We start from the raw sequence: 26,925 nt of genomic DNA, 5'->3' as shown, positions 1-26,925 counted from the left end.
TGCTGAAAAACGCTTTGCATTTAAAAGGCACTTTTTTGCTGATGAAAACATTGATCTGTCCCCCTTATCCCCATTGAAAAGTATCAAATAAATATACATTTAAAGACCTTTAAGGAGTGGCTACAATTTTTCCCATGTATGCAGCTAGTCAATTTCAGAACCTTGGTTGCTTTATTTATATTCTGAACTTTAACTATGCATCATTAGACATCAATGTACCAGTGGCTTATCAGGGCAACCAGAGAACTGTTTTTTGTGGTTTGTTTGCTTTCTGTCCTGGGATATTTGCTTTCTGAGAGATTATACAATGAGAAACACATTATACTGTGTGTTCGTTCATTTTCTGCTGCTATATCAGAATTCTATAGACTGGGTCATTTATAAGCAATAAAGGTTCAATTGGCTCATGGTTCTGGGGACTGAAAATCCAAGAGCATCTTCAAGAGTCTCTGAGCTGTGTCATAGCATAGCAAAGTGAAGCAAGTGCAGGAGAGACATAGAAAAAGAAACTTTGAATTTATCTTTTTATCTGGAGCCCATTCCACTGATAATAATCATACGAATGTACTCACAAGAGTGAAGCCCTCTTGACCTAATTATCTCTTGACACGTTTCTTCTTTCTTCCTTCCTTTCTTTCAAAGATTTTATTTATTTATTTGAGAGTTAGAGTTACAGATAGTGAGAGGGAGAGACAGAGAGAAAGGTCTTCCTTCTGTTGGTTCATTCCCCAGTTGGCCGCAACTTCTGGAGCTGCGCCGATCCAAAGCCAGGAGCCAGGAGTTTCTTCGAGGTCTCCTACGTGGATACAGGGGCCCAAGGACCTGGGCCATCTTCTACTGCTTTCCCAGGCTACAGCAGAGAACTGGATTGGAAGTGGAGCAGCTGGGACTAGAACCGGCACCATAGGCAGAGAATTAACCTACTGTGCCACGGCGCCACTCTTTTTTTCTTTCTCTCTCTCTTTCTCTCTCTCTCTCTTTCTTTCTCTCTTTCTCTCTCTCTCTCTCTCTCTCTCTCTTTTTCTCTCTCCCTCCCTTCCTTCCTTCCCTCCTTGTTTCCTTCCTTCTTGTGTTTCAAAGACCTCACACTGGGGACCCAGGGAAGCTTTGATAAGATGGAACCTGGAGGCTGGAGATCGAGGACAGCCAGTGTGGCAATTCAAATCCGAGAGTTGTCTACTATAGAATTTCTTCTTACTCACAGAAAGTCAGCCTTTTGCTATATTTATATCTTCAACCGAATGCATGAGTCCCATCCATATTTTGGATTATGATTTGCTTCACTCAATATCTGTCAGCATACTTATTAATATCATTCAAAACATACTCACAGAAACATCTAGAATGACATTAGACCAAATACTCTAGAATTGTGACCCAAAATTATCACAAAGTGACATATAAAATTGAATTTATGTGACACATAAGATAAATTATCAGGAGCTAATATTTAAGTTAAAATGTGAGTGCAAAACATTACAAGGACTAAAAATTGGGGGAAGTGGGAAGAATAAGTACAAATATTTCAGAAACAGAAAGAAAGCTAGATAACTGTACTGTAATGTGTAAGAAAAGTGATGGAGAAAGTGTCAGAAAGTGAGGAATGGGCAAATTATATAAGGCAAGAATTTTAAACCTGAGTTGTTAGAATACCAAAGAAAAAATCTTTAAAACCCTCTCTGGGGATTTAACGAAAGACCAGTTGGTTTTCTGTGTAGTTCAATGTGCAGCTAAAATCGACAAGCACCAATATAGACCAGGTGTTAAAATTTTATTTCATATGAAAGGAGATGTTACTGGCAAGTTTTTAGAAGGGAAAGTGAATAATATTTTTATATTTAAAAATATATGGCAAAATTATGATTCCAAGAGTGGTGGGACTCTCCCTTTGTTTACCAGCACAAATTTAGGCAAGATATTGAAAAACATGTAAGTTAACAGCACAAAAAGCAAACCAAGCAGCCAAAAAATGGAGTCTGATTCTGAAAAATTATATTTTATACTTATTAATGAGTATGGCTTTTCCCCTGAGGGTATTTGGCCATGTCTGTAATGCAGGTTGGCCTGAACTAAAGTAGAAATATATGGTTTTGTTGGCTGCAAGGAGAGGAGAACGGCACTTTGGGTTACTAGATGGCAGGCAAGAGTAATCCTGGAAAACAATTATAGAAAGGGAGACTCCAAATCTGCATCCATACTGCAGTCACATCTTGGCTAAGCCTTTAACAGCACATATGTGTGGGAAGCTCCATTAAGCGTTGTTATTGGTGAGCAAGACTTACAGAGCTGAGCAGAGACTTCGTATGCTGCCCATTGCACAGGGCACTGAGTTTAGAGGTGGACTCCAGCATAAATTGAAGACTTGAGTAAACTTCTGAACTTCTTCTAAAATCCTATAAAGGTCACAGTCTTAAGAGCTTAGATGTAATCTCAGGATAACATCCTAGATGAAGTCTCAAAATTGTGAAGCTTGCCTTATAACCAAGGACAAAGTCAGAACACTTCTGCTGTAACAAGGCAGTTCAAGGCGATTAGTTTATAATTCAAACTGATTAGCTTGTAATTGCTGGCTAGAAACAAATATAGACAAATTTCAAAGCAGCATAAAATCAAGAGTCTCTATAAACATATCATTCCCATTGTTCACAACACAATAAAAATGACCACATCAGGGACAGCATAGTGGCACCGCAGGTTATACTGCCACTTGGGACGCCCGCATGCGATATTGGAGTGTTCTGTTTTCCACCCAGCTTTCTGCTAACACATCCTGGGAAACAGCCAATGGTGTCTCAACTACTTGAGTCCCTGTCACTCACATGGGATCCCCAGTGAAGTACTGGATTCCTGGCTTTGGACTGGTCCTGCTGTAGCTTTTGCAGGCATTTGGGGAATGAACCAAGGGATGGGAGATCTGTCCCTCTCTCTCTCTCTGCCTTTCAAGTGGGTGAAAATTAAAAGGCAAACATTAAAAAATACTATATCAGTAAGGAAATAGAGAATTGTTACTAAAAGTTGGTTTAAGATACATGTGGCCAGTTCCTTCCATTTTAGTTATTTGTTATGGGGAAAGAGAGAGAAAGAGAGAGAGAGAGAGAGAAAGAGAGAGAGAGAGAGGCAGACATAGATAGATCTTCCTTCTGCTAATTCACTCTCCGAATGCCCACACTGACTGGCGATAGGCCAGGCTGACGCCAGAAACTGGAAACAATCTAGTTCTCCCACACAGTGCTAAGAGTCATTAAATGATATTGAATCCAAGTGCTTAAGTATGGGATGTGGGCATTTTAACCAGTGTCTGAACTGCTAGGCTAAAAGCCCTCTTCCACCCATAGTCTTTAAAAAAGCAATCAATTAAAATAGAAACTAAAGTGATGAAAATTTTGAATTAGAAAATAATTCTAAAGAAGGTTATATAAATACTTTCAGGATAAAGGGAAAGATATTCATAATGAATAAAGTAGTGGTGAATCTCAGTAGAAACTGGGTAAAAAGAAAACAAATGGAAATGCTAACACTGAAAACTGTACCTACATTGAAAATTTTACTTTATGGACTTGAAGGAAAGCAACATGGATGCTGGATCTGTAAACAATTTCCAGTCTGCAGACCAGAGGAACTCGTCTTAGCTTTAGCAACCTTTAGGGAAACATCAATCAGTCTAACTTACACTTGACTGGAATTTCTGAAGAGACAAAGATAGAGACTGGAATGGAAAATATTTAATGTGATAAGTTAAGACCAATAGTACCCAAATTTTGGTAAAAACCATTAATTATCAGAATCAAAAAAATTTAATGGATACAATAAAGCATTACATCACTAACAATTGTATGGATAATAAGGCTGTAGTAAAAATTTTGAAGGTTCTTTGTTGTGGCATAGTGGGTTAAACTGACTAGGCCCCAGCATCCCATATTGATGTGCCAGTTCCAGTCCCAGATGCTCTGCTTCTGATCCTGCTCCTTGCTAATTCACCTGGGAAAGCAAGGACAATTGTTCCACTGCTTGTGCTCCTGCCATCCATAGGGGAGACCTTGTTGGATTTTTAGGCTCCTGGCTTTGGCCTGGCCCAGCTCAGCTTGCTGTGACCATTTGGAGTGAACCAACATTTGAAAAATCTCTGTGTCCCCCCCGTCTCTCTTTGTCACTCTGACTTTCCAATAAACAAATTAGTTTTTTAAAAATATTATAAATAGAAGGTATTTGGCACAGTGGTAAGTTGCTCATTGTAACCCGCACATGCTATATCAGAGTGCCTGGTTTGAGGCTCAGCGATTGCAGTTCCTATTCTGCTTCCTGCTAATCTGTATTCTGTAAGGCAGCAAAAGATGGCCCCAGAACTTGGGAGCCTGCAAAATAAATGTGGGAAACCTGGCTTGAGTTTTGGCTACCTTGCTTTGGACTGGCCCAGCCCAGATTAGTGCAGACATTTGGGGGAGTAAAACAAGAATGAATAACTCCTTTCAACTCTCCATCTCTCTCTCCCTCTTTCTGCCTGTCTATTAAAATGAAAATAAATTTGAAAATAAATTAAAATAGTAAGAAAAATTCATGCTAACAAATTTTAAAAATTAGCTGAAATGAAAAAATTCTGTTTAGAACATTCCTAAAGAAAATGTTGGGTCTAAATAGTTTCACTGTTGAAACTATGAGGCAGGGGCCGGCGCTGCGGCGGAGCAGGTTAACGCCCTGGCCTGAAGTGCCGGCATCCCATATGGGCACCGGTTCTAGTCCCGGCTACTCCTCTTCCTATCCAGCTCTCTGCTATGGCTTAGGAAAGCAGTAGAAGATGGTCCAATCCCTTGGGACCCTGAACCCTTGTGGGAGACCTGGAAGAGGCTCCTGGCTCCTGGCTTCGGATCAGCACATCTCTGGTCATTGTGGCTATCTGGAGAGTGAACCATCAGATGGAAGACCTCTCTCTCTCTCTCTCTCTCTCTCTCTGCCTATCCTCTCTCTGTGTAACTCTGACTTTCAAATAAATATTAAAAAAAGAAACTATGAGGCATTTAAGAAAACAATAATGCCAATCTTTCAAGAATTCTTTGAGAACCTCCCCAACATCTTTTATGGAACCTGCATAGTCCAGATGAAAAATGGTGAGGAAGACATTATAAGCAAAAAAATTACACACAAAAATCTTTAAAAATAGACCTTCACAAATATCTGTGTATTGAATCCATCAATATTCAAATGTATATATCACAAGCAGTGGTTTAGCACAAGATTAGGAGGAATACAAAGTTTAACTTTTCTAAGAATCAGCTTAATTTTCTATGTAAAAATAATAAAGAAAATGCTATAATCTCAATCGATGCAGAAATAACATCTGACAATATTTAATATCATTTATGATTGACAAAAGAAATCTTAGAAAGGATTGTTTCAGTCTTTCAAAGATCATTATCTCAACCAAAAGTTGACTTCACATCTAATGGGAAATAGTTAACATTCTCTGAGTGGGAATAGTGGCAACTGGGAATAAGACAAGGATACCTGCTCTTGCCACATTTTTCAGCACAGTGTATGAGGCCTTACCTAATGTAATCAGGTGAGAAAAATAAGTAAAAGACAAAGATATTGGAAAAAAAGGTGAAACATTACTTACACATTAATGATGGTTTACATAGAGAATATTTTGAACACAACAAACAACTTCTGGGACTCAGATGAAAATTCATCAAGGTCACCAAATGTAAGGCTATTATATAAAATTGTATCTTTGTATACTAGTACCAAGAAGTGGAAAACAAATTTTAAAATTTTCTTTTCAGTCACATCAAAAAGTATAAAATCTTTGGGAAGAAATTTAATAATTGCAAAGTTTTTGCAATAAAAATAGTAAAACATTATTTGTTAAAAATGATTTGTTTATTTATTTGAAAGGCAGAGTGGCAGAAATAGAGTTGGAGAAAGAAAGAAAGAGAGGGAGAGAGAGAGAAAGAGAGAGAGAGAGAGAGAGAGAGAGATCTTCCATCCACTTGGACACTCCCAAAATGGCTGCCATAGCCGTGGCTGGGCCAGGCTGAAGCCACTATCAAAAACTACCTGCATCTCCCACATTGGTAGAAGGGGCCCAAGTACTAGGGCCTTCCTTTGCTTTCTTCCCAGACATATTAGCAGGAAATAGATCAGAAGTAGAGCAGCCAGAACTCATGCCAGCACTCCAATCTCAAATGCTAGAGTCACATGTGGTGGCTTAACCCCTTCACCACAATGTCAGCCCCAGTCAAACATTATTAAAAAAATAAAATAACTAAGTAAAAGGTTATAATACCTTTCATAGGTTAGAATATGTCCATTCTCCACAAAATTAATGTATAGATTTATGAAATACAAATAAAAATTCAAATAGACCCCCTCACCAAGTTTCAGTTGGCACTGAAAAATAATTTAAACATTTATTTATTTATTTGAAAGGCAGAGTTAGAGGGAGAGAGAGAGAGAGAGAGAAAGAGAAAGAGACATCTACCCAAATGGTCTCAGTGGCTAGAGCCGGGCTGATTCAAAGCTAGGATCCTGGAGCCACGAGCCAGGAGCTTCCTCCAGGTCTCTTATTAGGTTCAGGGACCAAGGATTTGGGCTATCTTCTGCTGCTTTATTAGGCACGTTAGTAGGGAGCTAGATTGGAAGTGGAGGAACCAGGACTCAAAACGATGTCCAGTGGGATGCTGGTGCTGCAGGAGGTGGCTTCACACTTTATGCCACAGTGCCAGCCCCAGAAAGTAAATTTAAATGTATATGAAAATACAAAAGCACCATAAAATGGAAGCCAATCTGAAAATAAAGACAAGTTTGGTGGACTCACAGTACTTGGTATCTGGAATAACTGTAATGCTATTTTCAAGATGGTATGTTATGTATGAACAAACATCAAAGGCATAGAATAGAGAATGAAAGGCACTGAAAGAAATTCTTTTCCAGGACTGGATATCTAAGGAGCAATGGAGACGATAATGGGAAAACTAAATATATGTGAGGAAATAAAATGATCAAACAATGTCTCATTTCATATACATAGCAGTAGTACAATCCAGATCATAGACTGAAACACAAAATCCAGTGCTATAAACTTATTTTTATAATCTTCATGTTGGCAACAACCTCTTGAAAATATACCAGAAAGCACAAATAATGGAAAGGGGGAAAAAGGCAAATTTGACTTGATATAAATTGGATTTTTTTGCTCATCTGAAAAAATTTCAGGAAAAATAAAAAGCCAAGCACACTCTGATGATATTTATAATAAATATATTTGAAGTATTTGAATGCATAATATATAAATAACTTTCATATATTAATAAGAAGGAAAACAATTCAATGAAAGGATAGATGAACACTTCCATTCAGAAATTATACAAAAGGCCAATAAACATGCCAAAAATAGTTTGACAACTTTTCATCATCATGGAATTCCAAATTAAAAACCACAATAAGCTATCACTGTGGTTAGCCACTTGTTATCATTTAGAATGACTAAAAGCAAAGACCAGCTGCATGAAGCAATGGAGAACAAATGGAACTCTTACATATTATGGGTGGGACACAGCCATTTTAGAAAATATTTGGAAATTTACAACAGAGTTAGATACACACTCATCTGATTGTATTTCTAATGCTACATGTTTACATAGGAGAAATAAAACATATGTCCAGACTTAGACATGTATGCATATTTTCATTATACCTTTATTCAAAATAGCACAATTTACTGGAAACAATCTAAAGGTCATCTATGGGAGAATTAATAGACAAATTGCTGTTTATTACACAATGGAATTCTACTTGATAGCAAGAAAAAATCAGCTACCAATACATGAAAAAATTGGATGAATTTCAGAAACACGACATTGAGTAAAAGAAGTCTGCGCATTTATACACAAGAATACATAGTATATGATTTATATGTGCCTAAGCACAGGCACATGAATGTAGGGTGAGGGAAGTCAGAACTTGGATTGTCTAGGGAGTGGGCTGTGTGTTGGGAATTGAATAGAAGGAATCATAGGAGATGCAATAAAAATGTTTAAAATCTTGGTTAGAATGTGTGCTGAAATCTATTGGAAATCTTCAAATTGTGTAATTGAAACAAGTGTATTTCTATTGACTAAACTTGTGTTAAATGTGAACAGTTTATGGGTAGATATGAATGCTAGTAGAGTTAGAAGGCTACTTTGGTACTCTAGACAGGACTTGATGGCACTTGAAAGTAGGAGACTAGTAATGAAGTTGGGGAAAAGTTAGATTATGAAAGCCTTAAGGAGGAGCTGGCAGGAACTGCTGATGGATTTGGTTACAAGAGGTAAGGGGAGAGGAGCCAGCGCTGCGGTGTAGCAGATTAAGCAGCAGCCTGTAACACCAGCATCCCTTATGGGTGCCGGTTCAAGTCCCAGTTGAACTGGTTGCCATTTGGGGAGTATACCAGCAGATGGAAGATTGTGCGCGCGCTTTCTCTCTCTCTTTCTCTCTCTCTCTGGAATGCTGCCTTTCAAATAAATAAATCTATTTAAAAAGCTTAAAAAAGAGATAAAAGGAATTCAAGGATTTTTTAAAATCTTGTAAATAGGTGGATGGCATTACTCTTTCACGACTACGCTCAAGAATGAGGAAAGGAACTGTGCTCAAGAATGAGAGGCTGTGATGAATCAAGTTTTGTCTCAGCGAAGTTAAGTTTGCAATATCTTTAGCAACACCAGCACAAGCAGAGACGTTGAGCAAGCACTTGCATATATCATTCTTCAATAAAGAGGTCAGTGGTGGGTGCATGCATTTCAGTCATTAGCATAGAGATTATATTTAAGGCCATTGAATTTTGAAACACAGGGTAACCAAGTATCTATGGTTGAATAGTTACACGTTTCATTTCCCCTGCATGACTAGATTAAAATTCTCTGAATGTAGAGATAGTGTTTTCTTCCTTATAATTTTACAGCTGAGCATTTTACAAAGAAAAGATTCTCATTAAATGCTTGTTCAATGTATTGACAGTGAATGAGTATGTTAAAATGTAAGGCTTATTTTTTGTCTCATAACAGGAATTGAAAAGATACAAAAAAAAAAGAAAATAATTAACTGGCAAAGCACAGAACAAGAAATGAATCTGAGTATGCAAAATATTTGTCAACACTTATTGGTGATTTATGAAAACAAACACCCTGGGGCAGACTACACTTGGGACTCCCTCACCCAGGGTTGTTGTACTTGGAATCAAATTCTGCCTCTTCCTTTGCTTCCAGTCCACCTTCTTGTTAAAGCACCTGGAAGGCAGCAGACGATGGCTCAAGTACTGAGTTGCTACCACTCACTTGGGAGAACAAGTGAATGGAATCTTTCTCTTTCTCTCTGTCACTCTGCCTTTTAAATGAACAAAAATGAATACATAAAATTTTAATAAAAGAAAATAACATGATTAATAATTCTATTATACAAAAGGCTATGAGACTAAGAATAGGAAGAACATGATTTGGCTTCTGATGGTGGTACCCTTTGAAAAGTGACACTTTGGGCAAAGGCTTAATAACACATTTTTATACGTTTTTAAAATTGGATAATAATTGTATTTATAATATGGAATCGTGCAGATCAAAAGAACTGAGTGTTATAAAGTATTTGATAAATGGTCATAAGAATCATAAATGCTGGTTATCAATGTCACATTCCTATCAGATTTTATTATTTTTTTAATATTTATTTATTTGAAGGGCAGAGAGTTAGAGAGAGGTAGAAGTAAAGAGAGAGAGAGGTCTTCCATCCACTGGTTCACTCCTCAAATGGCCGCAAAGGCTGGAGCTGGCCCGATCCGAAGCCAGGAACCAGGAGCTTCTTCTAGGTCTCCCATGTGGGTGCAGGGGCCCAAGGACTTGGCTCATCTTCTGTTGCTTTCCCAGGCCACAACAGAGAGCTGGATCAGAAAAGAAGCAGCCGAGACTTAAACCGGTACCCATGTGGGATGCCAGCACCGCAGGCAGCGGCTTTATGCATTACACCACAACATGGGCCCCAAGACTTTACTTTTTACATAACCATTTTATTACTAATAGCAAATTACTACCAGAATTCCTGGAATTTCAACCTTCATCATCAGATGGAAAAGCCCAGAAAGTATGCAGCTGAGATGGAAAAGTTTAACCTAACCTATGAAAACCTGGTAAGGAAGTGTTTTCAAAAGGCACTCCTGTGAAATTTCACCCATTATCCAGGGGTGTCTGCTTGTCAGACCAGCACTGGTCTGTAGGCTGAACATGACATTCCTTGAGACATTTTTCACCCTCGCCCCAGGAAGGACCAGATTGCATTCTCTTTGGGGTGGCTCGTAAAAGGATTTCTCCTAGCTTTGTTCTTAGCTGAAGGTACAAAGGTAGCAGGTCCTACGTCAGGAGAGACCCGTGAAGGCCTAGGACCCGTTTCTGCCAAGGTGGAAGATGGATGAAGCCTGGAAGCAGCTGTGCTTGACCACACTGAGAAGCAATCAGTCAGGGCTGCCTCAGTCAGAGCTCTGGGCATGCATCTGCGAGCCAGCATTGCATCACTTCCCCCAGCCCAGGTGGTAGGCAGCTCTGGGTTTACACAGCTGGGTCGGATCACATAAGCATGAGAGTATCATGAGAATGGAGTGTCATGGGATGTATCATGAACAGAAATGCCAAAGCAGCTGTGGGCTGGTCAGCCAACCACGCTGCACAAAGCCGGGACTTCCTGAAATGCAGTTAGTAGCGACAGCCTCCCCTAGAGCCTGTACAACAGTGCAAGTACACTTCTCACAGCTGGGCCAAGTAGAAATGGACTAGATCTGTGTTAGCAGACCTGAATTTGAATTCTTACTCTATGCTCATTAAACTTGTGACCTTGTGCGATGTTTTTTCTCTCTTTATTACATTCAGTTTTTCATGTTAAAATTGAGGAACATCATTACCTAATTGTTAGAAATAATTTGGAGATTATAGGATCCAAGTTATAGAATGCCTAGCCTGCAATTTGGCACCCATTAGGCATTCCAAATCGGCTAATCCCATTGTGCTTACTCTAGCCATGGCCTAAAACAATATTGCTTAAAAGAAATATAATGCAAACCGCACATATAATTTATAATTTTTGTCATATTCATATTAAGAAGGAAATGGAAAATTAGTTTTAACAATATGAGAGTATTTCAGAAAGTTCATGGGGAATGGAATTAAAAAGATAAGTTCATTTTGGCACTAAAATTTTTTGGAATACAAGCATAGTTCTTTCACAATACATACTTTTGATGAATTTTTGGAGACTCCTTATGTATATAATTTGAAAGTTTTGTGCCAAAATAAACTTAGTTTTAATTCTATTTTACATAAACCTTTAAAAGTACCTTTTTATATTATATTGAACATGAGAAATCTACTACAATATTATCATTTGAACAGGAATCATTTTTTCATTTTTGTTTATATCTAAATTAATTAAAGTGAGGGGCTGGCGTTGTGGCATGGTGGCATCCCTTATGGCCACAAGTTCAAGACCTGGGTACTCCACTTCTGATCCAGCTCTCTGCTAGTGCACCTGGGAAAGCAGCAGAGGATGGCCTAAGTGCTTGGGTACCTGTACCAACAGGAGAAACCTCGAAGAAGCCCCTGGCTCGACTTCAACCTGGCCCAGCTCCAGCCATTATGGTCATTTGGTGTGAACCCTGGATGGACGATGAGTTTCTCTCTGTCTTTCCCTCTCTCCTTGCAACTGTGCCTTTCAAATAAATAAATCTTTTAAAAAGTTAATTAATTAAAGTGAAATGAAAGCTTAAAGCTTCAGTTCCTCAGCTTAACTTGTACTTTAAGTGCTGAGGATTCACATGTGTCTCATACTGAGGAGAAAGCAGGTCTGGTATTAGTTATATGGGGAAAAAAAGGTAGATGTAGGAAGGATAAAATTAGATTGGCTAAGGCTTACCAGCTGCGAGGATAGGTAAAATAAGGTGAATTTAGCAAATGTGGTATAGAAGATGACATCTTGAGTATTGAGTAATCATTTTGTAGAAATAGGAAAGTAAGAGTAATTGTAAGGGGCAGGTGTATTGAAGAGTAAAAGTTAAATTGCATACATTCTGAGTTTGGGGTGATATCAAGAGTCCTCTGCAGAGAAGCCTGGGAAATAGATTAGACCTCCACAGAGAGCTCAGGCAAGAGGGGTTCCTCTGTGTGAAAGTGAAGATGTCGACTGTGAATGAGTTTCCAACAGAGATGGCTCAGAGAGAGGAGCATGCAGTGGGATGTGGATCCTGTATTTAGGTATGGAATGAAAAGGAACCAGCCCACCAGAGACAAAGGAAATAGGAGGCTAGAATGTTAAGTCACAGAGGCCACGTGTAAACGACTTTTTGAGAAGCAGTGAAATGCTGTGTTGAATGCTGCTGCAGAGACTGAGGAAGCAGAGAAGAAAACATCTCACCAGAGCCTCCCGTCTTGTTCTTCCTGGCTGCCTGTGCTGTTCCTGTGCTTCTCAAGTCATGCCACACCCTAGCATCGGTTTGATCATCATATGTGCTCCTCCAGCAGTCACGTTATTCAAAAGGAGGAACAGTTCTGCCACTTTTCCTCCTGATTCCTTTATGCATAATTTCAGTGGTTGAGTTCTTTGGTTTGACTTGTCTATTCATTGAACTCTACCCGTTCAACTCCTATTTCCTGTGTGCTTAGCACTGGAGGTACAAAAATGACCAAGGTCTTCACTGCCTCCTTTTGAGACTGATAACACAAATGACCACAGCCCTCCCTTCCACTTTAGGAAACTGATTTGCTTGTTGCAAAACTACCTGTTTTTATCAACTCTAAACTAAATGTTTTTTCTGTTTCTATTGAGGGAAATTGCGTAGGACTGGAAAAGACACTCTTTGTTTCCCTATTTTTCTGAAGTCTCAGCTTCAGCATGCCTGGTGATATGTTAAATTGCATGCCCCAGATACCACCAGATTCCCAAGAGTTACTGGCTCTCTTTGTAGGACCACTGCCAGTCATCCACGGCAGCATACCCCAGAGTTGCATTTCCCAAGAGATAATCTAGATGACTTTAGGTGATACACTAACATTTTTCTGCTGATGTCATTTAATTTATTTTCATGTTACTAACAATTTATGTCAATCAATACAGGCTTTTAACTTTAGCAATAATAGTTCCTCTTAAATGTATTATTAAAAATAAATATATTTTAAATTTAGAACACAAATTTACTCTTTAAAAATGCCAGAATGGTTTCAGCACTTTAAGATTATGACAAAAGTATGATGTCTAAAGTTTGGAAAGCCATAAATTAGAGAATGATAAAAGGGACACACATCATTAGAATCAGTTAAACTGCATGGCACGGAATCTTGATTCTCCAGGAAGATATAGTCAAAGAGATTTCAGCCGCATTCTTTTCTAGACAGAAAAAGCAATGTCAATGTTAGGAGGTGTGCAGTGTCTTGGAGACTCTGCCCTATTTTCAGGTGACCAAGTTAGGCTCTCACAATTTCATGGTTGCTTGGAAGCCAATTTGTTATTCAATAACAATAGCAGTACTCAGAATAGAAGTGCTTTTGTGTTGATTCTCCAAACCCAATTCTGACTGGGTGATGTGAAGAACATAGATTTTACGTGCACATGCTGTAGGCTGCACTTTAGGAAAGGAAACTGAGCCTGGGGAGCCATAATCTCCTGAGAAGAAAGCTCTGGAGTAGGGCATTTTATTTATTACACTGGACTGAAGCACATTTGCTGTTTGCTCCAAAGGGAGACACTATTTCTGTCCTCATCTGTCAATGCCTTTCTTCAAAACACATCCAGAAATCTGACCGCTCCAAGGATGATTGCACTACTGATTGTCTGCTATCAGTAACTTCATATATGAGGGAAAATAACCCACATTTGCATCCTTGTGATATATGGTATACTGTGACTTGTTGACATGGTAGTTCACAATTTGAGAACCATTGAGCTATCCTTTCTTTGCCTGAATGTACCTTGATATTTATAGGAACCAGTCATTAATTAGACTTGCAATGAGTTCTTATGTTAAAATAAATATAAACAACATGAAGAACCAGATGTATAGGACATGTGAATCCATTTCCTCTGCTAACTAATGTACCTTATTTAATATGAGACTTGAACCTTTCCTAGTATTTACTTTGTAACAATATAATCATAAATTGTGATGGATTTCTAAACAAAATACAAGAGGCCTTCAAAAAGCTAATGGAAAATGCATATTGTGAAAAACCTACGCATGAATTTAAAATCTCTTGCACCAAAATAAATGCTAATTCCATTTTCTCATGTACTTATTAAAGTACCCTCATGCTACTTACTTGAATGTGGCATTTAGAGTTCTATCATATGCTGAAATAACACATTAAGTGCTGGCAGAGGTGGGAGTTTTGCAATTATGCTAAAATCTTACAATGTAAAGAAATATTCAGCCAAGAGTGCATATAAAAAGATTTACTAATTACTCAAAGTGTATGCATTCTTTTCCCTTTAAAGGCATGTTACATATGCCACATGCATCTGGAAAGGTATAATATTTTTTGGATTAGTGACAAAACCTCATAAAATGTTTTCGGTAAATTTCATACTTTTTATATCTTTATTATAGCTGATATATCATTTCATAATACATATCTGATTCATTAGCCTAAATTTGCATTTTCAGATAAAAGTTGGACCTACTTTTTAAGAAACAATATTTATTTGAAAGGCAGAGTTACAGAAAGAAAAGGAGGAGAAGAAGGAGAGAAATCTTATGTCTGCTGTTTCACTCCCTAAATGGCCAGGGTTGGGCCAGGCCAAATCCAGAAGCCAGGAGCTTCATCCAGGTCTCCCATGTGGATGCAAGTGTCCAAGTACTTGGTCCATCTTTTCTTTTGCATCCAAGTGCAAGCCAAAAGAACAACAGCAAATTGTTCAAGGTCTATCAGTGGATTTAGTATTTCATTAATTTTAAACGTTGTCTTCTAAAATTTCTTCAATTGCTTGATTTTGCTTTTCCCGCTACTTCTCTAGCCACATCGCATTCCTGTAATCAAAACTATCTTGAAAGGATTCTTGTATGTTTTTTCTGACCATAACTCTAAACAGACATATAAAATTTAATGTCATTATTTTATAAAAATGTATAGTACTACAGATTTGCTTTTATATTTTGCATTTCTCACTTAACAATACTTTAGAACTCCCTTCCACTTAACTGAGCTATTTCTAATTCTTTGGATGGATGTGTAGTAATATTCTAATTTATTTATACAGTTATTTAATTAATGACATATATTTTGTTTTCAGACATTTTTGGTACTATCAATAATGTGATGATGACCTTCCTTGTACATAGTCCTTTATTGCTAAGATTAGATTTTCAGGATTTGTATTTCTAGGAAAAAGGTTATATAGCCAGTCCTCCACATCTGTGGGTTTCTCATCCATAGATCCAACTAATCCTGGATAGGAAAGGTTATATAAAATTGCATCTTTACCGAACATGTACAGATTTTTTTGTAATTATTCTCTAAATAATATTGTAAGACAACTGTCTTCCTAGTACTTGTATTAGGTATTTATAAGTAATTGAGAGGTAGTTTTGTGCTCGCTTCGGCAGCACATATAATTGAGAGATAGTTTAAAGTGTACAGGAGGATGTGTGTAACTTATGTGCAAATATTATGCCATTTTACATGAAGGACTTGAACATCTACAGATCTGGGTCTTGGCAAAAGGTTTTGTAACTAATTCCCTACAGATACCAAGGGGCAATTGTACATATTTTAAGTTTTTAGGCTTGTTTATTTTTTAAAAAAAGCTATACAGATTTATATTTCTCCCAGCAAGGAGTTTGACATTTTCTCTTTCCTTGTAACAGCTAGAGATTTTGTTTGGTTCTTTGTAAGGCTGAATAGTTTAGCAAGGGAATATATTCAAATATTCAGGAAAGAACACATCATTTTTCTTCAGCAAAGGAGGTTCTCACTCTTCACAATTATTGTCCTTAGCTGGGATACACAATTATGAACATAATAATGCACTTGTAATAAAGAGCATTTGGTTGAACCACATAGGATTATCTATACTTGGTCATTTTTTCACTTAAAATGTGGCATTTTCATGTGGTTCAACATAATATTTCTATGACATTTTTTAGAATTTATATTATAATCACAGAATTTTAATAGCAAAATTAAACACATTTATTTACTACCTGCTCTATGCCAGACACATTGCCCAGTGAATTTTCTATGTGTTTTTAAAAATAATTAATTAAACTTGTTCAAGGGGAGAAACTCCAGTCCTCATCATCTTGGTATCTAGTTGTGTCCAGGTCTTAGATTGGACATCCTGTCTCCCTACCATCACCTGTTTTCAGACTCTGTCTTGCTCCAGTTATTTCTTAGTTGCTCCTTCCATGTTCTCTCCTCCCAGCCACCTTTACCCCCTGCCACAAAAGCCACCATATATTTTTGTTTTCAGTTTTTGGAAAGTCAATTCAAAATCACATTGAATTGTTATAGACAAACAGAAACAATAGAACAACATAATAGATATAAATATATGCTATACCCAGATTTGTTAAACAATATTTTATCATGTGATCATAGGGCTGGAGAGTCCTGTGACTTGTTATCTGCAAGTTAGAGACCCAAGAAAGCCAGTGGTGTAGTTCTATGGCCCGAGAGCCAGAGAGCTCGCAGTACAAATTCCCGTGTGAGTGTGAAGGTCCAAGAAGTGGGAGCACCACAGAGGAGATGGCTATTTCAGCTCAGCAGTCAGTCAGAGGGTGGATTCAGCTGTCCTCTGGGTCTTTGTGGTGGTCGAGTTCTCAATGGGTTAGATGATGCCCACTCACATTAGTGAAAGCCATCTGCTTTATACAGATGCTGCTCTCCTCCAAAAACACCCTCCCAGACACCCCTAGAAATAATGCATAGCCAGATATCTGGACATTCTGTAACCCAGTCAGGCTGATACATACAATTAGTCATCATGAGAGAAACTTTATCAAAACATAAGCTAGGTACCTTTCTTCTCCTAAACATTCGAACTCCCCAAATCATCCTATCACTGTGGCAATCCATATATACTGGCAGAAAATGAATTTAGTCCATGATTCTATTGCAGCCAAACTTTACATTTGAAAACTCTGTGATAATACCTTTGTTCATGTGTCTGTAAAAATTATGAAAAAGAGTGGCTAGATATCACTACCTAATTTCTATTAAGAATAATCTTGAAAGCAATATCAGCTAAGCAGCAACATGTAATCAAGGCAGATTTTAGGAATTCATATCTAAACACAAATTAAGGAAAGCAAATAAATGTCAAATGAATGGCATGTGAATAAGGAAACCTGTCATGGGTTAGTAGAAATAACTGAAAAGCAGCGATAACATTATAATCAGGATGTCAACAGAGATGAATGCCATTTATACAGGTGAAGGGAAGCAAGATGACAGGTGGCAAAAATATTCAAGGGCCTAAATGTCATTGGAAAATTAACGCTTTTCGACATCTTTATCCAGGATCAGAGCTAGAAATCCGCTCTTTGCATTTTATGAAATTTACAGATAACATGGACATATCTTCTCTCGCTTGTGTTCCAACTTTTCCTGTGCATTTGTCATTTATTCCCAAGTGGTTATACTTCCTGATGGAGTAGAGAAATTTCACTCTCTGTTATTTTTTAGGCTCCTTACAGTGAAAGGCACTTCCCATGATGCAAATTCTTGATTACTTGAAGTATTAATCCAGTGTACCTTGGAGGAAGAAGAAAGTGGGTATTTTAATGTAGAATGGGTGCACTGACAGCATTACTTTCCATGGATGACCATTGAGATTGCTATAGATGAACACTGTGTGACTAGAAATTCAGTCTCTCGGCCAGCGCCGCGGCTCACTAGGCTAATCCTCCGCCTAGCGGCGCCGGCACACCAGGTTCTAGTCCTGGTCAGTGTGCCGGATTCTGTCCCGGTTGCCCCTCTTCCAGTCCAGCTCTCTGCTGTCGCCCGGGAAGGCAGTGGAGGATGGCCCAAGTGCTTGGGCCCTGCACCCCATGGGAGACCAGGAGAAGTACCTGGCTCCTGCCATCTGATCAGTGCAGTGCACCTGCCGGATGAACCAACGGCAAAGGAAGACCTTTCTCTCTGTCTCTCTCTCTCACTGTCCACTCTGTCTATCAAAAAAAAAAAAAAAAAAAAGAAAGAAAGAAAGAAAGAAAGAAATTCAGTCTCTTGCCTCAGATTTTCTGTGTTCATATCCTGTTTGTTGTTCATATGATAACTCATAGTAACCCTTTCTCATCTAAAATAATAATATCTACCCCCTTGGTATCTGGTGATGTTTAAGGAAGTTAATGTTTGTAAAATCCTTAGAATAAATTTTGATATATAATAAACACTCACCAATTATTAATGACTGGAATGACTTATTTTTTGTATGTAGTTGCTATTGCTATTCAAATAAAAATGAGTATTCAGAATTTACTAAGACACCAATATCTTCAGCCTTGATAAGAAAACAGTAGTAATAAAGGGAGCATACCTTGGACCAGAAAGATATGAGCTTAAATTCTGGCTCCTTCCCTCTGTAGCTGTTGAATCTTAAGCAAGTCACCTGTTTTCATCCAGATCCCAGAAGAAAAAAGGTGGTTCACACATTCTGAGTATTAGCACCAATTTGAAGAAGATATTTTTCAAAGGTAGAGTCAGGGTTTGTACAAATCAAAGAGAGACAACACCAAGAGTGTGATAACCTGATACTATTTCAGGTCCTAACAGAGCTGATCCACTTCCACTCCAAACTCTCATTTCTATCTCCTTTTGTTGTTTCCCATTGAGGAACCTGATCAAAGACAAAGGATAAGAAAATGCTTTGACAAAGTCCATACATATCCTTCTCCCAGAGCAGAGAACAGAGCAGAGCCAAGCAGAGAACTGATCTACAACCACTCAGCACATTAACATCCCAAAGTCACAGCTATACTTTAGCTCCAAGCTTCTACTGCTGCACCAACCTTGGAAATTATCTCAGAGTGACTTTAAAGCTGACTCTTGTATTAAGCTGCCATGAAGCTTGTGTTAGTCACTCAATGACTAATATTCTGGGTTCCCTCAAAAAGAATGCATCATAAAAGGTTGAACTTTCTTTGAAAAAAATGATACTAAATTTAAGTAAGACATTAGAGCTGTAAGTAAGCAATGGACAGATATTAGAAAAGTGTTTTTTAAAATATATTTTAATGGATATGTAAATTGCTATGTAAAATGTGAACATACAAGAAAGCAACATATAAGCAGACAAACATATGACTTGAACTAAGTGGTTTCCTTACTGATGGACCGCTCAGATCTTTTAATATGCTAATATTATGAATCTGCAAGATGCTTAAGTAGACCTAGCTTTCAAGTATAATTTATTTTGAAACTAGAAAAGATTATTTTCCATACTTGCAATTTTATAAAATATATACTTCATATATTTAGAATGAAAAACATTACCCTGTATTTTGTATTTTTAATGTTTGTAAAATAAAACATGGTCCACAAGTTATAACCGCTATTTTTATGAATAGATCACCATAACAGCTTAATTGGCAAACAGCTATTAACAAATGTCTATTATGCATTTGATAAACCCACATTGTATTAGAGTTGCCCTACCAAACTAATTGTATGCCAAGAGTTAAGTAATGGTATTTTAATACTAACATCCGGTACCAGGAGAGAGCTATTAAGATATATGTAAATGGAAGTGAAAGAGCAATTGCAAAATAAATCTTAAGATCCAAGCATAACTGAGGAAAAATAGAGATAAAAGGTCCATATTTTTCAAAGAAAAAATATGTGAAGCCATTTCTCCAACAATAGTATGGCTATATACAAAATAGCAGCGAGAAGAGATCATTGTCAGTTAGTTAACATCATTTATTCATTCGTTCCATCAACCAATTCACTTCAAAAGTGGAGGGAATGCATATAACATGCAAGATTATTCTAGTTATTTGGAGACAGCAAAGAGTGATTAAGAAGTATCGCAGAGACCTTAAATGGGCAAGGAAATGCTTAGGTATGTTCCTCAAAGAATGCCTTTCTGGAGAGACCTAGTTCAGAGGTCTTAGTAAAGTGAGAGGATGTGTGGATATGAGAGAACAAAATCTGTTGGAAGCTGATGTGATAGGCAGTACTCAAAATCTGATATGGGAGCTTGCTTAGAGAACTTGAGCAAGAGTGAGAAAGTCAGAAAAAATCTTTTATTCGCTTTCAATCAAATTGTGTAAGTGTTAAATCAGTTTATAAAAGAATATTTTTGATAGAGACTCATTTTCTGCACTATTTCTCTTTGTGGATACAAAGAGGTTTAGGTTAGGGGAGGTTTCCAACTGGTTTTGTAAATGGATTTGGTTTTGTTCAAGTGTCACTTTGGAAAGCTTGGTAAGATTATTTTGATATGTGGAATCCTTGACCTGTGGAAAAAGAAGAGGACTTACTGTGCTTTGTGTAAGGAACCTATGATGAAAATTATTTTTTAAAACTCAACCAAAAAATATTCCTTTGTTTGGGTGAATGATAATGCTTGTGTTAGCTGACAGTTTCCTTCATTATGGAAGTGGTCATGTCTACTTGTGCTGAGACAATGTTAGCAGAGCTGTTTACCAGCCCCAGAAGAGACACTGTGTTTTATTGACAATCCTCCAGGGTTTTGCCTGGAAAGAATATGACCCTCTGCTAACTTTAGGCCCTAGAGTTGAGTTTTTCTCTGTTTTAAAGGAAAATGTAATTTCCTTTTTCAAGGAGATTTCAGATTCACAGAGTCTGTCATCTGCTCTGCCCCACCCATTTTTGCAGTCAAATAAATCTATACCAAAAACTATCTTAGCAATTTTCTCTCCTAGGTGCAAAGACATGGCAATAAGATCAATTTAGTGGGGCAAGCATTTTGTGCATCTCTTAAGATGTTGCTTGGGATGGCCACATTTCCTATCAGAGTTCCTGGGTTTGAATCCCTACTTTCTAATGGTTTGCATCTCCAAGATTTGAGGTTTCAGTTCCGTTTCAGTCTCTCCCACACAGGTGGAACACTTAGCTTGAGTTCCCAGCTCCTGGCTTCTGGCCAGCCCAATCCTGGCTGTTGTAGACATTTGGGGAGTGAACCAGTGGATGGGAAATACCTCTGACTTTCTTATGTTCTCTCTTTCCATCTATTTCCCCCTCTCTCTGTTCCTCTGCCTTTCAAATAAAGCAAAATAAATGAATCAAAATTATAAAAAGAATCAAATTACTGACATAAGAGAAGTGACTCAAAGTCACTGAATGAGAGCTGGCATTCTGTTCTGGGAGCCTCAAGACCAGGAATGAGAGAAAAAAGTCAAAGTAAAAGAAGTTGCTTATCACAAAACATAAATATCATATACTTTCTCTGATATGTAGTAATAAATATAGAATACAAAACAAAGCAAAAAGTTCACACAATATATAAGAATGAAACCAATGTCTTATGATCTGATTGTAGTGTTTAGCCCTTCGCTATACTTCTGTGGAATAGTGGTCTTTCTACTTTTTACTTGTTTAACATTATGGTTAGTGGTGCATTAAGCCTATGATTATAAAGTAAATTGAAATTATGTTATTGCAAAAATTAAAGGAAAAAAGGGTAATTGAAGGGGTGGAGGGAAGTATGGTTACCTTAGAATTATATCTATGAAATATGTTTATATTAATAATTTTTTAAAAAAAGAAAAGAAAAATGTTGCAAAAACAGCCCCCTGGAATCAGAGGGACTACTCTTCAATTCTGGTTACTTGCTCATGGAGAGAAATTTCTCTCCCTACCTGCATTTCGAAGTGCTCACAGCCTCTTAGGACAATTTTTCTGAACAAAGGAGATCAGCCATTTTCAAGACATGCTATGCTTTGCCCTAAAAATGTGATTCTTAGTATTCAATTTTCTACTTAGGTAATATGAATAGTGGTTAAGAATAAAGTATTTGGAGTTATACTTAATAGTTTAGTTGCAACAGGACAACCTTGAGGGAGTCATTTCACCTTTCTAAACTTTAGTTGATTCCTCAGCTGCTTTAGTGGAAGCAACCATCAAGAGAGATTCCAAGATGGTCTAATAGGGAAAGAGCATACTTCTCTAGGCAAGAGGAAAATGCTAAAAAAAAAAAAAAAAAATGGAAAGTGAAGGAAGTCATTACAGATTAAGAGGAAGGAATTTGGAATTACAGAGAAACTAAAGTGGAAATTCTATGGGAGGAAGAAGGACACCATGGATCTGTGTCGTAGCTGTGGACACGCAGCACAAACATGGACACAACACACAAATCCAGCAGCCGAGAGCCAGTGAAGTGCCAGCTTTGGAAAGTGAGATGAGATCAGACTGCAGCAGCCTGTGCCATGGGTGATATCACTGGAAAGAGAGCCTGATGTGAGTCCGGCCTGGAGCCCTGTGGGTGATAGTGTACCTGCTAACTCAGCGGGGAAAAAAGGAGCACATTTCTCTCTCCCCATCCCCTCCACAATGATGCCTGGCGCCGGGATGAGAGGGTGGGTGCCATTTTGGATATAAGCGGCAGCTGCAGCAGCTCTGTTGTGCTCACCCAGCAACTAGAGCACTGACCAGAACTCTCTGGCCACACCCAGCACACGCCTGTGCATTCATCGAAAGAGAAAACACTCTACTAAGCCACAGAGATATGGTACAAACATAAAAGCACCAGAGGAAAAAAATCAACACGCATTTCCCCAAATGCCTAAAAATAAATGCAGAAATTCAAGAAACAAGAATAAGGAAGACAACATGACTCCCCACCTCCCCAAAGAAACACAACACTTGAATATTAGAATGTGAAGATGAAGAGATTGATGAAATACCTAAAACGGAATTCAAACAATTAAGCATAGGATTACACAAAAGCAATGAGTAGCAAAATAATGAATTAAAGAAATCCATACATGACATGAATGAGAAGTGTTCCCATGAAATTGAGATTCTGATGAGAAATCAAAATGAAATATTAGAAATTAAGAATTCAATATCTCAAAAAAAAATACAATGGAAAGCTGTAACAACAGAGTTGGTGAGGCAGAAGAAAGACTATCCGAGTTAAAAAACAAATCTTTGGGAAAATTTCAGACAGACATGCCCCTCCCCCCCAAAAAAGAAGAAGAAATTAGGAAAGTTAAAAACAGTGAAGAAAATTTATGGGATACTATCATCTGATCCAATGTACGGGTCTTAGGAATTCCTGAAGATGTGTAAGTAAAGAATGAATTAAAAGGCCTATTCAGTGAAATAATTACATTAAACTTCCCTAATTTCCTTTCCCTAGAACGAAAGGGATGTCCAAGTACACAAGGCACATAAAACTCCTTGTAGACATGACCAGAAAAGATCTTCACCATGACATACTGTAGTCAAATTTCAACAGTAAAACATAAAGAAATGATGCTAAAATGCACACAGGAGAAATGCCTGACTACTTTCAGAAGATCTCCAATTAGACTCACAGCTGACTTCTCATAGAAGCACTACAGGCTATGACAGAATGGAGGGAGAAAGTCAAAGTCTTAAGATAAAAAAAACCCAGCAACTATCCACTCAGAATACTGTACCCAGCAAAGCTCTCATTTATGAGTGAAAGTGAAGTAAAGCCCTTCCATAACAAACAGAAATTGAAAGAATTTGTCACTATTCATCCAGCCTTACAAAAGATGATTCAGGATGTACTACACACAGAAACACAGAAAGATAGTCATCACTATGAAACAATGTGAAGGCAGAAATTTTCCCAGTAAAAGTACAAAGGAAATCCAAAGCTAATAGTGTCTTTATGGAAAAATGGCAGGGCAAGTCATTACTTGTAAATAATAACCTTGCATGTAATGGTCTAAATTCTTCAATAAAAAGATACAGACTGGCTAAATGGACTAAAAGCAAGATGCATGTATTTTCTGCTTGCAGGAAATACATCCCACCAACAAAGATACATGCAGACTGAAAGTGAAAGGGTGGAAGAAGATATTCCATGCTAATGGAAAGCAGAAATGCACAAGTGTATCCATTCTAGTATCAGACAAAATGGACTTTAACATAAAAACTTTAAAGGGATAAAGAAGGGCACTATGTAATGATTAAGGGATCAACTCTACAGTAAGATGTGACTATAATAAATGTATATGCACCTAATGCCAGGGTGCTTGGCTGTTTAAAACAATGTTAATGGATCTAAAGGGAGACTTAGACTCCAATACAATAGTAATGGAGGACTTCAACACCCCACTTTCATCAATGGACAGATTAACTAAACAGAAAATCAACAAAGAAACAACAGAATTAATTGACACTATAGATCAAATGGACAGATCAACTAAACAGAAAATCAACAAAGAGAAAACAAAGCTAATCGACACTGTGGACCAATTGGGCCTGTAAGGCCGCCACAAACCACACCAAACTCCAGAGTTAAGAAAATGGTTTATTTGGAGAAACCTGACAGACCTGAGGGAAGGGGGTGAAGGAAATGAGGAAGAAGGAGGGCGTAAGAGAATCAAGAGACAAAGAGAGAGAGAGAGAGAGAGAGAGAGAGAGAGAGATCAGGAGACAGAGTGAAAGAGAGCCACGTGTTCAGGAACAGGTCCTCTTAAGGGTTGTAGGCAGGGAAGTAGGAGCAGTGAATCCCATTAGGATGGAGGTGGAGCTGATACCAGTGTTTGGGCCACGTGGGCACCTGGCTTCCAGCAATGGCAACGGGGGATTGAGCCTAGGATGGTGTCTGGGATGTAGGTTGCGCACCATTTTTGGCTGCTTTCCCTAATATATCAGAGGTGGAGTAGCTGGGACCCAAACCAGTGCCCATATGGGATGCTTGCCTTGCAGGCGGTGGCTCAACCTGTTGCAACACAGCTCCAGCACCTATTTGGGAGTATTTAACACGAGAACTATTGAAGTTATTAAATTTTATTTGTTACTCAAATTTCATGTATTCCCACTCTTAATTTTTACAGAAATCTAATTTCAGTTTACCTAATGATCATAAGGTTAGCCCTACACTAAGTAGAAGTGTTCAACAAGTAGTATGAAGAAAAAAAGCACTAAGTTTTATGCAAATGCAAAAAATGCAAAACCCATAAAATTATTTAAAAGATCTTTTTTTTCCTCTACATTGTCTAGTATACCCTTAATTTTTGAACCAGAAGAGATAAATTTATGCTTGGCAAGAACTCTTTAGGACTACCAAATACATGCATTAAATACAGATATAAAAACAAAGCAAAATCAGAAAACTCCAAGTGCAAACATGTGAAATGCAGGCCAGTCTATAAAAGGCCATGTTTCAAATTCAGGACGCACTTATTGTTATATAGAAAAATACCCTGTGAATTTTTAAAATGTCAATTTATAAACCTGATTTGGAAAATTCTCATAACGTTTCTGTTTTGAAGCAGAGTCAAAGCATATGCCACGCTTGTGTTTATGTTCTTTCTTAGGTGCCATTTTAGAGTAAGAGGAACGTGATGAAGTTCCCCTTGTGTCTGTTGGTGTGAAATGACTACTGGTAACTAAGAGACATTTCGTTAAACCACACGATGATGTTTGAGTGCTTTGGACTTCCAAGAACAGGAATTGCATGCAGATTAATCTAATGTTGGCTGTTAACATTTAAAAGCAAATTCTAATAGGAAGTCCACGGAACTGGTAATGTTTTATATCTGCATGGTCCAATGTGGTAGTGGCCCGCCCAGCACTTGAGAGGTGATGGAGGGGCTACATTTTCCATTCTATGTAGTTTCAATTAGGTGAAATATAAATAGTTACATGTGGGTAGTGATGACCTTAAAAGACAGTAAAGTTTAGAGATGTAAATCCGAAAATTGCTCAATCATTAGAGATTAGAGATATAAATAACAGAATTACCCTACATCAGAATGGACTAGAAAGTGTTTTCCAGAAATACCAATGAGATCAAATATCCCTAAAGCAACACTGCTCACAAAATATATTAATGTCTCCGTTTCTAAATGTGAACTCTGAAGCAGAGTAGCACTCGTTCATCCACATCTGATGTGGGGTACAGAGACATAGTCCCATTGCTCCGCAGCAGTTAAGACACTGGAGACAAAACAAAGATGTTCAAGTCTTAGTGCCCAGAACTTGGGAATGCCATATTATACAGCAAAAAGGATTTTGCAGGTGTTATCATGTTAAGGATGAATACTGAGTTCAGGAGATTTTCCAAGTGGGTGAAATACAATCACAAGTGTCCTTGTAGGTGCAAGTCAGAGACAGAAGTTGAAGATCCAAGGAGATGGCAGCATAAGATTCCTGACTGCGTTGCTGGCTTTGAAACGGAGGCCATCAGAAACCAGAAATATGTGTGATCTCCAGAAACCAGGAAAAGCAAGAAAATCAATTCTCTCCTAAAACCTCTCAAGAAACTCAGCACTATCAACGTCTTGCTTTTTCACCAGTGAAACCGATTGATTTCTGACTTCCAGACCTGTAAAGTGATAAATTTGTGTTGTTTGAAACCACTAAATATGTGGAAGTTTGTTACGAAAGCAATAGGCAACTAAGAAGATAACTAAACCAGAAGTGGTAAAATGAACTGCCATTTTTTAAATTAAAAAAAAATAATAAGAGGTACAGTGGGCCTGAATTTGATAATGGCAGTGGGAATGGAGAGAAATAGAGATGTGGGATATGAGGGAATGAGAATAGCAAAATGAAATGAAAAGCCATGGGTTAGACAATAAGATGAGTATTAAGTTATGAAGTCCCGAGGCTTTTCTCCTAAGGAAATGCTTCTCCAACATATCTCTTAGTGTCACCCTAACAGGCCACAGTGCATTAAACAAGTCCTGGCAGTCATATTTCTGAGTATCTCTTTGTGCGGAGGGCTTTGAAACCTCAGACCACACCCTCAGACATCGCC

The 26,925-nt window shown here is 37.9% G+C and overlaps 1 pseudogene; it reads right to left on the bottom strand.

The window, feature by feature from the left end:
- Positions 1 to 14,836: 14,836 nt before the first annotated feature.
- On the bottom strand, positions 14,837 to 14,936 carry LOC127484687 (small nucleolar RNA SNORA31; annotated as a pseudogene).
- Positions 14,937 to 26,925: the final 11,989 nt, after the last annotated feature.

Source organism: Oryctolagus cuniculus, chromosome 20 (genome assembly GCF_051225735.1).
Source record: "Oryctolagus cuniculus isolate XC-2025 breed Fujian yellow rabbit chromosome 20, ASM5122573v1, whole genome shotgun sequence".
In the NCBI taxonomy this organism is placed as follows: domain Eukaryota; kingdom Metazoa; phylum Chordata; class Mammalia; order Lagomorpha; family Leporidae; genus Oryctolagus; species Oryctolagus cuniculus.
The sequence above is the reverse complement of the archived record's forward strand: the minus strand, read 5'-3'. Positions and strand labels throughout refer to the sequence as shown.